Below are 12,904 nucleotides of genomic sequence, written 5' to 3' on the forward strand. Positions count from 1 at the left end.
TCCTGTGTGCTTTATGATGCTCTGCCTTCCTGTCAATGCTTGGGTCCCTCTGCCTGGAATCCCCCTGCCCCCCGAACATCCATCTTCTGCCAGCCACCCTTCAGGCACCATGAGGGCAGGCTCTGTTTCCCTTGGTTACAGTTGTGTTTTTTGTACTAAGGCACAAAGCCTGACATAGTCGGTGCTTCCTATTTGCTGCATCAAAACAGGAATGAAGGCCATCCCTCCGCAAAGCCAGTCCTCATGTATACAGTGCAAGTTGCACATGAGTACCTCCTGGATGGCCATTATCCCATCCTGCCTCGAATCACAGTTACTTGTGTCCTCCTGTTTCATTACTTAATAAGCCACGAACCTACTGAGAACAGTCTGGTCTGTTCTATTTCACGCCTCTCTGGAGTGCCTAACAGGGTGCCTTTATCAGGGACTTGCCACGGGTATGGATATCTAAATTTTGGACACCTAATTTTACAGCTATAAGAGATTTTAGAAAACTTGTTATTTCATATCCTGTGTGGCTAAGGAAACTGTACTTTGGAGAGAAAAAGGAACTCGCCAGAGGTCATGGAATCAAAGCTAGATCCCATAGGAAATCTGTCTCAAGGCCAGGGTGACCCTGACACTTTCCCAAGAGTGATTTGAAGTTGAAGAAATTTTAAAGATTGTGACTTCTGTAGTCATCAGGTAGCAAGTCCAATCTTTCTCAGATCTGATTTCTATACTTTTTATTTTATAGCTAAATTAAGCAGCCTTTTATGCCATTCAAGGTGATAAGCCCTTCAGAGTATTTCATTTTATCCTTCCTTTCAGCATCTCCTAACATGCTGGCCAGTCTTCTAGGGACAGGATATTCTCCATATATATTCCTCAGAATATAAATTTGAATAAAAATAGCTCAACTCTCAAGGACCTTACAGTCTAATAGGAGAAATGTTTGATGTTGCTATTTTAAAAGCTGTGACGGAGTCTACTACTAAACTAAACTTTCCCTAGATTGTATGTTCAATAAGAGATGAGGCCATGCTCTTGTGGTCATTTTGTGTTGTTTTTACATCTATGTGGAAGATTTTCAGATTTTTTTTTCCTAATCCAATTACTGCAGGTATGATTTAACACATGCATATGATTGTACAAGCTAAGTGCTACAGGCATTCTGGAGGAGGCAGAGAGAATTATGAGAGGTCTGTGATCACACCAAAGCACTTGAGTTGGGTGTTTATGCAATTCGAGCACTGAATGGGACTGAGCAGGGGGCAGTAGGAAGAATGGCCTTTGTTGGGTTGCTTTGTCCTGGACATTTTCAGACACTTTGTCACATGAGCTATTTTTTTTTTTTCTCAAATTAATCTGTGACAGTATCATTGCCCTCACTTTACACATAAGGACACTAAAGCTGAGAGTAAGTGAGTGATTGCACTAATTCCTGCCTTGAGAGAACAAGTGGTAGAACCAGGATCCCCACAAACCATTTCTGAGATAGGATGGACAAGGCTGGGTACCGATTTAGGCTCCCTTCCATTTGTGAAGATCATACACCTGACCTCCTTCCTGGGAGCTGACCAAGCCTGATTGTTTCAAGAAGTAGTGATGGTCCTTGCATCTTCTCACATGACCACCAAGACCAGTAGTGTGGTCCAAAGAGTCTGGTGGTGGTAAGTTTCCTCTCTGATCACCAAGGTGAGGATAGAAAATGTCTCCCCTCCCCACTCTGCACCTTTTCCCCATCGGCCTCATGTCTTTCCCAGCTAAGCTTGACCCATCATTGAGAGCCTTTTGGTCCAAGGAGAGCAGGCAACAGTGAACATGCAATAGAGCATATGGCCAAAGCAGATTTCTGAATTCCATATTACAATTTTCCCCATACCTCGGTTTTTTATTTTTGAAACAAAAACGTAGGATTCATGCTTATTTTACTTTGACTGTTACCTCTCCTGTCTACAGTTTTTAATTTAAAAAATTACAAGTCTTTCCATCTAGTTTTAGGCACTTTGTCTCCTGAAGACACATGCTATAAAGTTTCAAACACATTGTGGTCACTTCTGGTGCTTATTGAACTTTCAAAAAACACAAAAGTTTTCAGCCAGAACTGGTCATTGGATGCTGCCTTTCAAGTGCACCCTCTATTATGTGTGGCAAACCGCTCTGGAGTGGTTTTTGGAGTGGCCCAAAGAACTCCTGTGACTGCTTTATTATTCCAGGAGGAGGTAAGCCAGGGCCCTTTAAAGTCGATCACTGAAACAATGTGATGGAGCATAATAATTTGTGTGTCATTTAAAAATAGAAAAGTTTTCTGGCCATAACCCATGGTGACTGCTGTAACATTGGACATCCTGGAGAACGGTTGCAAGATTCAAAGGCAATGGAAATGCAGACCTACTGAGCACTATAATAGATGCCTGTTTGCAGCCTCTCTGGCATCCACGCCTCCACTCCTCCCAGAAGCTTTTCCTCATTGCCTGGTGGATCCTCCTCCATTTCCAGCCACTCATAGCTCTGGGAGTGGATCCTCATTGGCTTGAACTCAGGATATTTCCCCTGCCTCAGGGATTGGCTCAGAAATGAGGGGGTAACTCCATGAAAGCTAATGAAACTGGAAGGGACATTTACTGAGGTTTCTAAAAAAGAAAAGAGAAGAAAAAAAAGCTTCCATCCCCTGAAGTTTCCAGATTACTCTTTGCCCACTGGCCTTGAGTGAGGAAGGCTATGGCTCTGGGCAACATTGGCCACCATCTTGAGGACACCGAGGGAGGGGGTTGCCCAGGTACCAAGGGGGCAGAGGTGAGAAGTGAGACAATCCCAGTCCCTGAAACTGAGCCCATATCACAAGTTGTTTTAACAGCATGACTCTCAATTCCCTTTATCATTTCAGCTACTGTTAGTTTATTTTTTTCTTAATTGTTACACAAACAACTATGATGTACCGGGGCCTTGGCTTGGCATCAAAGACAGGGGTAAACATGATCTGTGTTTTGTCCTTAAGATCTTAGTCTATGTAGGCACATCTCTAACTCACCAAAATGTAATCAGACTGTTACGTGCATCAATAAAACTGATATGATACGGGAAGATGTGGCTTATCAGTGAGTGTGGTCAAATAAGGATTTCAGGTAACAGGAATCAGAGTCACCCATGTAACATAATTACCTTCAAAAGGAAATGTAATCTTAGGCTACATTGATGCATTCTCTGAGGTGATTCGTGCATGCAGATCACCTGGAGAATCTTGATTCAGTAGATCCCAGGTGGGGGTTGAGGTTCTGCATTTATAACAAGCTCCCAAATAATACTTAATGCTGCTGGCTTTTGGATTACACTTCGAATTACAAGTGTAATTGCAAGACTATGCTTGCAATATATTTCCCCTTAAACAGGTACCCCTCTTTAAGAGGATGACAGAGCACAACCAGGTAGTGATGAGGGGATCCGATGTCATATAAAACAGTTGAAGGAAGACGGTATGCTTAATACAGAAAAGAGGGCCTCAGAGAGACTCTGATGTTGGTCTTTAGGTAGGTGAAAGAAAGACAGCTGTAGAAAAAGATTAATCTTCTACTGTAGAACCTATAGGACGTCAGAAATAGAATGGGTAGGTAGAAGCTGTAGAAAGATTTCAATCCAGCCCAAGAAAGAACATTGAAAACATCTGCTTCCCAAGGAAGGAAGAGATTGCTTTATGGAAGTGTTGTATCACATCTCAGGTCTGCAAACTCACGTGGCATCAGGGGCTAGGTAGGCAAATAAAAGAATAAAACGTGATAAAGATATAAAGAAGTAAGGAGTGGGTGTTAAGTTGGAATGCCCTGTCTAAAGCCATTCCAATCCAGTTTTTAAGTTCTATCAGCCCAGTAAAACTTCTGTATATATAGAGCCACTTCTAGCCCATATAGAATCGTTGTGCCAACTGGAAAAACAAAATGTTCTTTTCTCAAGTCACTTGAGATCATCTTCCCTCTTTTAGAAAATTGTCACACTGTTCTGTTAGAATGAGGCATTTTATCATCCTGGAAAATAGGTGATAAATCTACTCTACCTGTGATATGAATGGCAGCCCATAGATGTCCATGGCAGCCAGACTGCAACCCTTGGGACTGTAAACCTTAACGTCTGGATGTAAGACGGATGCAATCAGAAGAGAAAATTATTTGCCAAACTTTTACTTGGAAAGCAAAATCACTGTGTTCCTACTGGGCCCTGGGGGCATACGCTGCCCAGGGATATGGTCTCTGGCCTCACGTCTTCAGGGCCTTGAATGAGGCATCCTAGGGGTCAGGGGAGAAGCTGTGCTTCTTCCTGTGGGAAGGGCGCTGAAAGTAGGTGAGCTCTGCCTGGACAAGCATGAAGGAGTGGTCAGGACAGACTTGATAGGAAAGGTGAGGCCCCGACTGACCGCCTGGCCCAGACACCCTCCCTCCTGACACCTTCAGCCCCGAGTTAAGCCAACTGTCTGTAGACTAGGCACTTTGGGCTGAGCTCAGAACCGCATACATTTCATTCTGTCCGGTCCTTCATCGCATCAGTTTTCCACACTGGAGAGCTGGAAATGAGAGGAAAGCAGACTATTTGTTTTAAAGTCCTGCTTCCAAGTTGTATTGAATGTCCCTAGGCCTCCCACGCTGTAGATTGAAGTGAGGCTCAGGGCTGGAGGTTGGGCTGGAGAGGCAGATCTCACTGGCATCGCGCAGGCCAGCTTAATTAGCCGCTCTCACCTAAGCCTTGAGCCCTGGCCTCCTCAGGCCTTAATTAACCCACATCCACAGGTGGCCCATGAATGGGATTCCTAGCCACTGTGTCTGCCGAGCCCCTTCTCCTTTCCCACTATTGCTACCCTCATCCCTGGTGCCTGCATTTGTCCAAAGGCTCGCTTCCTTCAGAGACCTCCACAATCTGCTGCTCATGCATCTGTGAGAATGAACTTGGCCCATGGGTTTGAATTAAGTTACTCTTGTTCCAAACTCCTCAATGGCTCCCCATGGCCTTTTCCATGAAAGGAAAATGACTTCCTCAGCCTGACATTCAGAATCCTCTAACAGTTTCCCTATTCTTTCTTCTGAGACATCTGTTCATCTTCAACTCTGGTGACTACGTCATTCTAGCAAGTGGTCCCTCACCTCTGTGTCTCTACTGGGATTTTTTCTATAGAAAGAGGAACCCTGAAGAAGCAAGTTAGAAAACTGAGGCTTAGGACAGTTTAATAACTTAGAGGTTGTACAGTTGGGGAGTGATAAGACAGGGATCCAAACCCAGGTCTGCCAGGCTCAGAAGCTTGACTTTTTCTTCTTCTTTTTAAGTTTATCTAAGTAATCTTTACACCCAATGTGGGGCTCCAACTCATGACCCTGAGATCAAGATTCACATGCTCCTCCACCTGAGCCATCCAGGTGCCCCAAAAGCCTAGCTTCTTAGCTATTGTGTGATATTCGTTACTTATTAGTGTCCCTGTGGCTGATTCACAGTAGGTGCTTATGCTTATTAAGCACTTTGAAATGAATGAACAAACTACTTTGACAACTGAACATATAAATAAATTGCATATATATACACATATATATAAAATGAATATTTGCAATCTCCATTAAATCAGGTTGGAGTTTTTTATTGCCTAAGACTAATTTATTTAAAAATTTTAATCTCCAATGGAAAGACCCCTATCATTTTTCTGATTACATATTCTAAAATACTCATTCACTGTTGGTAGGAATGTAAATTGGTGCAGTCATTGTGCAGAACAGTATTTTCTCAAAAAATTAAAAATAGAACTACCATGCAATCCAGCAATTCCACTTCTGGGTATTTTTCTGAAGAAAACAAAAACACTAATTTGAGAAGATATATGTGCCCTGTGTTCACTGCATCATAATTTACAGCGGCCAAGATATGGAAACCACCTAAGTGTCCCGTGATAGACAAATGGACAAAGATGTGGTATATATGTCTAGTGGAACATTAGATGTAAAAATGGATGAGGTCTTGCCATTTGTGATGGACTTAGAGGGTACTGTGCTAAATGAAATAAATCAGAGAAAGACAAATGACATATGATTTCACTTACGTGTGGAATCTAAAAAACCAAATACACGAACAAAACAAAATAGAAACAGACTCTTAGATACAGAGAACAAGCTAGTGGTCACCAGAGGGGAAGAGGGTGTGGGGATGGGAGAAATAGGTAAAGGGGATTAGTAGGTACAAACTTCCCATTATAAAATAATTAAGTCATGGGGATGGAATGTACAGCATAGGGAATATATTCAATAATACCGTAATAACTTTGTATGGTGACAGATGATAACTAGACCTGTCACAGTGATCATTTCATGATGTATACAAATATCAAATCACTATCTTGTGCATCTAAAACTAATATTGTATGCCAATTATATATATATTTTTAAAAAGCTTAATAACTGTCCTATTCCTCAGCAATAATCACTAGATGACTTTTCAAATCAGTAGGGAAAGGGTGTATCATTCAACAAGTGATATTAGGACAATCAGCCAACAATGAGGAATAAGTATAACCTGAATCCTTGCCTCAAGCAAGTCCACTCAAGCTGTAAATAAGATAAAACTTTAAGAATCATTTTAAAATACTGTAAAGTAATGCAGAGAACAATAAAGAAATTAAAATCACCCCTGCCCTGCTCATTATTGTTGACATTTTGATGAAAAGCCACCTTCCAGATGCCTCTGTGCATCAGTCTGCAAGTCCAGAAGCTATACTAATGAGTTGCATTATATTAATTTTGAAATTAGTGCTTAACACTAAGTGATAGTACAGGTATTTTCCTACATCCATTAAGTATAAACACACATCATCGTTCTCAATGGCTTCCTGGTTTTCAAGAGTGTAATATGGTCATTTATTTAATCATTCCTCTTTCTATGGATATTGGTTGTTTTCCCAAGTTTTCACTGTTATTGGAGACTATGCTTTGTTCAACATCCTATGTATAACTTTCTTTATTTGCCTTTATATACTTATCTGTGGAATAAATTTTAGAAGTAGAATTCATATAAAAATTTTATATTTTCATAAATTTTATCAAACTGCATTTCAGATACATTGTACAACTTATCCGGCTAATGGCAAGTGAAAGTGTCCACTTCCCCACAACCTTGATGTCCTTAGTGAATTCCTCATGTAAATTTAGCCGTTTCGCTGACTTGCCTCATGCCCTACGCAGCACTGATGTGGACCTACTTTCGTGAACAATCATCAACAACCGTGAGTAGAGGCAGATATAGTCTCCATGTGACAGTGAAGACTTGAGTCTACAGTAACATTTTCCTGCTGCTCTATTTTGGTCTTAACATGGTTTAGGTGTCAGGTGGTGCCCTACATACCCAGTAAATATCCTTAGAAAGCTTTCATTCAAAACAACAACAACAACAACAACAACAACAACAAATTTTGTTTCCCTTATTTTTCTCTGCCTTCCTCTGAAGTCTTCATTGTCCTTCCACCCTCAACCCTGCTCCCACCGGGTAGAAGTTTCTAAGCCCCTGGTGCCCTGGACTCATGCATGGAGGTGAGTTCTCCAGCTTTTCATCTGACTGCATCCTCCCCACACACCCCAGGCTGGAAGCACCCGGCCGAGCCCGTGTGGCACCACCATACCATTCTGCACCAGTGACTCCCCTTGCCTTGCTGCCCTTCCCACCATGAGAGAAGAGCCTTGTTGTTTCTGTCTCCCTGGTGCCAGGCACTGAAGGAGCACCCAGTGACATTCACCGAGTGATAGGTTGTCAGGAATAATCCAGTAACCCGTGGGAGAGCTGGGAAGAGCTCCATCCTGGACTCTGTGGACCGAGGGCCTGACCTTGTCTGAGCCGCTGGCCCACTCTATGACCTTGGGCAAATTCCTCCACCTCTGTCAGGCTCCGTGTCTTTATTTGCAGCGAGTTTGATACATGCTCTCCGTGGTTCCCAAACTGGCTGACTATCAGAGTGACCTGAGAAGCTTGACCAAATACCCATTCTGGAGCTTGATGCTAGTTGCAGGGCCCCAGATTCTGTTTGGAAACCACTGGCCAAATAGAGTGTATCTACTGCTCCCCTGTGTGACCAAGAACGTATTGCCAATTTGAAGCCTCCGTTTGCAAATCTGTAAAATGGGATGATAGCCATGGTGATTATCCTAGGAACTTCCTGGGGCTGACACGAGAGTCTAATCATGGGAAGAAGGACTTGGAAAAGTTCTAACAATTCCAAACAAGCATGTGAACTATTGGTCTTTTCTGTATGCTTCTCTTGGTGTGACCTGGAGTTGGGTTTTGGCTCACAGAGCCTGGGGGAGCCCCCCGCCCCCACCTCTTGTCCTGGATAGGCAATCTTCTGCTGAGGCCCCTCTTTTGCTTCTTTCACCCGCAGTCCAGATTCCCTTGAAATCTCCTCATTTGTTTCTAATTTGGAGGTGAGGAGTTGTTTCCTCCTGTCTTTCCAAAGACCCTTGGCTCTTGAGCCAGCTTAACCATTTCCTCTTACCCCACCCCACCCCCCATTCTGTCCCTATCCCAATCCTCTGACACTTTCTCAAATTTGTCTTCCACATTGGCAGGTGGCCCACGAACGGACTGGCTAGCTGCCCTGTGTTTGGGTCGGGGTGGAGGGAAGATGCCGTAGAAGCTGACACACAGCTGAGTGATCCAAGATGTGTGCTCTGTCTCACAGCTCCCTTCCCTAGCCCTGCACAGAGCGGATCTAGTCTGGCTTGTCCTCAGAGCCACCCCCCCCCACCCCGCCCGAAGACAGTGGAAAAGGGGGGATGGGAGGGGAAGGTAGAGGGAGGGTATTGGGGGTTTACTGAGTGACGAGCTTCTCAGCACCAGGTCCCAAGCCAGGCACTTTGCACCTCTTTTTCACAACAGGCAACCTTTCTCGCACATCTGCTTTGCCGTGCAGTATTTACATAGGCCATCTGGTTGAATCCTTGTCCCCCCGCCTGCAGTGGCAGTTGTGATTCTCATCTTACAGATCAGAAGGCAGAGACTCAGAGGAGTGATGGGTCTCTGTCCAAAATCACACGGGCAGCAAGAGGCAGAGCCGGGATTTGAACCCTGTTCTTAGTGACTCCAGAATCTGCCCTGCCCCGCGGGAATGCCATTTATTCACGCTCCATAGTTAGCCTTTATATTTCCAAGGAAACACTTGAACTTAGCATGGGACTTCTTCTGAGTTTTTGGAGCCAAAATTATTTTAATTTTATGGCTAGGAAAAATGTAAACTTACATTTTCAGCAGACCAGAGATGATAAAGTATGCATTTGTCAAATAAAATTCTTTGCTGTGATAAAGTAAATCATTCCTTGGCCTTGTAAAAAATTAGGCCTCACTTGAATGGTTTCCCCTGCAGCCTTTGCTAATATTTCTGTTATCTCTATTAGGGATTACAATGATGAATGCCTTTTATTCGCATCGTTAAGCACTTCAGTGAATGTGTGAACACACGGAGCATCATAAGTCATAGGGAAATGAAACAACATGGTCTCCTGGAAAGTAAAAAAAAGTCTTGAGAGCCTGACTTATTGGGGTTAGCATTCTGTCTCTGCCACTCTCTAGCGATGCAAACCTGGTCAAATTCCTTAGCTTCTCTGGGTCTCAGTTTCCCAAATGTAAAACATAGGTACTACTTGGCTGACTGGGTAATTTTAAGGACGGAATGAAGTGACATAGCACTTCACACAATTTCTGGCATGAAGTAAGTGCATAATAAATGTCAGAGTTATTATTGGAATAGCTCTCAAGGTAACTAGTTATTTAATGACGTGCCCGGGCTCACTTTAGTTATTAGTCTTTTGGGCAACAAGACTTCGTCTCGCTAGGCCTTACTGTCTGGTGGGCCCCAGCAGCTGATGCACCTCTGCCCCAGTTAGAAATGGCTCAGGCAGGAGGCAGGTAAAGCTAATTAGGGGGCATATATGTTGAGATCTTTTTGGCTTCAAGTAACAGAGCATTTAACTTAAAGTGTCTTAGACAATATCAATCACCTCTTATAACAAATATCCTCAGGGTAAGCTGATTCCAGGGTTTTTAAACTAAGTTGCTCAAAGACGCCACCAAGATCCCAGATGCTTTCCTTTCTTCTTTGCCTTTCTCAGTCTGTTGGCAGTTAGGCTGGCTGCCTTGTGGTCCCAGAATGGCTGCAGTAACTCCAGGCTTTACATCTTTATAGCGCAAAATCCAAAGGTCAGAAATAGGAAAGGGGGTCCATCCCATCCTCATGTCTCCTCTAAAGAAAGAAGAAAAATGTCCTCAAAGCCCCACCTCCCAGAAGACTTCTCATTTCTTTTGTTGGCCAGAATTTTATCAAATGCTCAGCCCAGACTAGTGGTAATGGAAAAGGTTAGGGCCAGTGACTCTCAACTCTGGAGGAGAGAGAATTGGGAAGCTTTTAAAATACATACCGATGCTTAGGTTATACCCTTAGAGATTGGTTTACTTGAACACGGTTGTGCCCTGTTGTGTACTCAGGTGAGCATGTATGTGCATACACACATCTACGGTTAAGAATCGTCGGTGTAACTCTCCCAAGTTTCAGCCCCTCGTATGTGGAGTGCCTTAGCCTTCACTGAAGCTCATGGCCACAGGATATCTTAGCCAAATTGAAATTCTGGAAAGGTAAGTGTGGCTCTTTAGACATCCAAAGGAATCTGCCAACACAGGTGCAGCTACAGGGAGTTAGGGAAGCTCTGGAAAGAAGGAATGGAATAGGAGCTGATAACCCCTCTCATCTGAGACACTTGCACTCTTGGGGGTTGGGCCCCCCTGATATGCCCTCTGGAGAGCCTGCACCACAATGACCACGGCTGCTTATGATTGAAAACGCAGCTTCCTGGCTGAACTGCAGATCCAGTGTCTCTGAATCTCTGTGAATTGGTGCTTTTAACAAGCTCCCTAGTTGATTCTTACGCTCATTGATGATTCAAGAAAACTGCCTCTACTGGATTTCACTGTCAGCGCCGTTACCACAAGCCTTCTGAAAATGACAAATGCCTCCTTTTCCTAGAAAAGTCAGGATACATGGATTAGGGCACACGACATTGTGAGAAGAACATATATACTAAAATCTGACAGACTAAGTGAGAACTTCGGTTCTACCACCTGTAAATTGCATCAGTTTGGTTAACTTGACTCTCTGAGCCTCGGTTTTATCGAGAACTATGAGGAGAAGAATATTACCTGTTGGAGTAGTTTTGAGGTTAAGCAAAATTAGTGCAGTGAGAGCAGCCGGCACAGATTAGGACTCAGTACATGTTAATGTTTGCAGAGAGTGGGTTTTCCTTTTCCAGATAAGAAAATATACTTGGACCTGCCCTGGGGTCCTCTCGGCCTGACCCAAGTGGTTGTGACCGGAATATGTATCTGACTGGGGCAGCAACAGCTAAGTTCTAGTGTGTCGTTTGGACAGGATTCCCAGCACAGAGTGGGCCAGAGAGGCACCCTGGGAGGGGCGGGAGGGGCAGTGGAGGGGAGAGAATAGGTGAAAGGTCTTTGATGGCCACATAGGAAAGAGCGAAATGTGAGTTCTGGCTGGATTCTGGGCTGTACCAGAGCCTGCAGAGTCCATGCTTTGCCGCTTAATGTAAGCTCTGGGCATGGCCAGCCTCCCTGCTGTCAACCCGGCAGCCTCTTTATCTGCCTACCACCCAGGAAAGAGTCAAGAGTAAACTAGCAGTTCGTGGAAATGCACTAAGAGGTCACTGAACCAACATGTTATAGTTAATCTGTTAAAAACAGCAATGCTCCCCACCGCCCACACCCCATTTGTAAACATCTCCTTGATAAGCTCTTTATAGCATATACAACCCAGGAAAGTGAATGACATTGCACCAGCTGCCCTGGAATTGCCCACCCCTGTGCTTGCCCAGATGACCCACTGATTCTGCTTAGCCCAACCTAACCCTACTCACATGGATCTACCTGAGCAGCACTCAGTTTCTCCTGGGCTCGGGGCCAGGGATTTCCTAGGAGGAGAAAGGCCTTTAAAGAGGCCCTCCACTTTAAAAGCCTCAGAGAATGGGAGACACTTGGTAGGGGCATGATCGTGGACTGAGAAATCAAGCAACCCCGAACTTGATTCTGGTTCTCAAGCTCCATGCTGTGTGGCTTGGCAAGGTAATGAGTCTCATCCTAAATGTATTTTAATTTCTGAAGCTTTAACTCCACACACTTGGTAAAACAGCATGAAAAGAAGAGAACATTATAAATAATGTGGGTGGCTTTGCCTGTCAGTCCATGCAGTTGAGCACGTACCCTGGAGTGAGTGGTTCTATGCTGAGTCGGTTTGGTTCTGCTTGTCTCCTGTCTTGAGGATCTTGTTGTGTTGGCTGTAATTCAAGTATTTAGGGCAATCATATTTGACTGCAGACCTTTTTTGCTTTGCTTCCTAACTTCAGAATCCAAGCCCTGGGTAAGAAGGGATTTCATTCTATCTCTACCCCTCACCCCCATGGCAGTGGCACTGCATAGGCTGTATTATGTCATGTTCCCTCCCAAAGTGGGAGTCTCCTTAAGGGAGGAATCTGATTCTTCACCAACTTTTTGTTTCCCTTGCTACTCTTCTCTCTTGGAGCCTAGCACAGAGCCCTACACTTAATAAATACTAAAACAAACATTCAGTGCCTGTCTGCCCCCAGCTCATCCTTAAACGAAAGCAGAAACTGGAACATTTAATTGCACCTCACCCTCTCTTGCCTCCTTGGTCAACTCAGGGTGGGTTCTTGACCCAAACGGACCAGTGAGTCCCTTCTCTAGGATTACTGAATTTAGAAATGGAATGTGGCTTAGAAATGAAAGATGGAAACAGAGTTTTTGATGGCATTCAGACCCCTGGTTTCTAAATCCTAGAGTCCAAAGACCTGTCTGTCCTCGAATGAGACTCAGTATCCTTACAAGAAACTCACAG

The 12,904-nt window shown here is 44.0% G+C and overlaps 1 protein-coding gene across 1 annotated transcript in view; it reads left to right on the forward strand.

Moving 5' to 3' along the window:
* Positions 1–12,904, forward strand: part of RAB28 (RAB28, member RAS oncogene family) — a 137,348-nt gene that overhangs the window by 112,800 nt on the left and 11,644 nt on the right. Inside the window, exon 7 of the transcript XR_012020850.1 lies at positions 7,059–7,225. The gene's annotated coding sequence lies outside the window, so the exon portion shown is untranslated. The remainder of the gene's footprint in view (positions 1–7,058; positions 7,226–12,904) is intronic.

Source organism: Canis lupus, chromosome 2 (assembly GCF_048164855.1).
Source record: "Canis lupus baileyi chromosome 2, mCanLup2.hap1, whole genome shotgun sequence".
NCBI classification, from domain to species: Eukaryota; Metazoa; Chordata; class Mammalia; order Carnivora; family Canidae; genus Canis; species Canis lupus.